At 16.9% G+C, this 1,067-nt stretch overlaps 1 protein-coding gene across 1 annotated transcript in view; it reads left to right on the top strand.

Moving 5' to 3' along the window:
- The window catches only part of LOC117173317 (polycomb protein Scm), a 44,721-nt gene that overhangs the window by 17,911 nt on the left and 25,743 nt on the right, over positions 1-1,067 (top strand). The window lies entirely within an intron of this gene.

The raw sequence follows: 1,067 nt of genomic DNA, 5'->3' as shown, positions 1-1,067 counted from the left end.
ATTGTCAAACAATAAAAAACGAATTTTCAAACAAATAAGATTTATTTTGTAACGAAAAAAAAAAGAATTTTCAATAGTTTAAGAAAATAAAAGAAATTTCAACCGAAATTTTTTTTTGAAATAGATCAATTACAGTTTCTGTTAAAGAAATTAATTTTCTATCAAAAAATACTTTTTTTTTAAATAAAAGAAAAAATCAACTTACATAAAAAAATGGATTCTTTAAACTTTCAATTAAAAAAATTATTTTCAACAATATATTTACATTTTCTACAAAATATATGAATTTTTCACACGAAAAATGGAAAAATTACATTTTTAATCAAGAAAATTAATTGTCAAACAATAAAAAACGTATTTTCAAACAAAGAAGATTTATTTTGTAACGAAAAAAAGAATTTTTAATACTTTAAGGAAATACAAGAAATTTTAATCGAATATTTTTTTTTAAATACTAGAAAAAAATCAATTTACAATAAAAAATAGAGTCGTTAAACTTTCAATTAAAAAAATTATTTTCAACAATATATTTATATTTTCTACAAAGTAGATTATTGTTTAAAAAAATTGAATAATGACATTTTCAATCAAGAAAAGTAATTGTCAAACAATTAAAAACGAATTTTCAAACAAAGAAGATTTATTTTGTAACGAAAAAAAAAAAATAATTTTCAATAGTTTAAAAAAATAAAAGAAATTTCAACCGAATATTTTTTTTTTTAAACAGATCAGTTTCAGTTAAAGAAATTAATTTTTTATCAAAAAATCCTTTTTTTTAAATAAAAGAAAAAATCAATTTACAATGAAAAATGGATTCGTTAAACCTTTAATTAAAAAAATTATTTTCAACAATATATTTATATTTTCTACAAAGTAGATTATTGTTTTAAAAACTTGAATAATGACATTTTCAATCAAGAAAATTAATTGTCAAACAATAAAAAACGAATTTTCAAACAAAGAATATTTATTTTGTAACGAAAAAAAAAAAGAATTTTCAATAGTTTCAGAAAATAAAAGAAATTTCAACCGAAATTTTTTATTGAAATAGATCAATTACAGTTGCT

The sequence above is a fragment of the Belonocnema kinseyi genome, chromosome 5 (genome assembly GCF_010883055.1).
Source record: "Belonocnema kinseyi isolate 2016_QV_RU_SX_M_011 chromosome 5, B_treatae_v1, whole genome shotgun sequence".
In the NCBI taxonomy this organism is placed as follows: domain Eukaryota; kingdom Metazoa; phylum Arthropoda; class Insecta; order Hymenoptera; family Cynipidae; genus Belonocnema; species Belonocnema kinseyi.
Note: the sequence above shows the minus strand (reverse complement) of the source record. Positions and strands in the feature narration are given on the sequence as shown.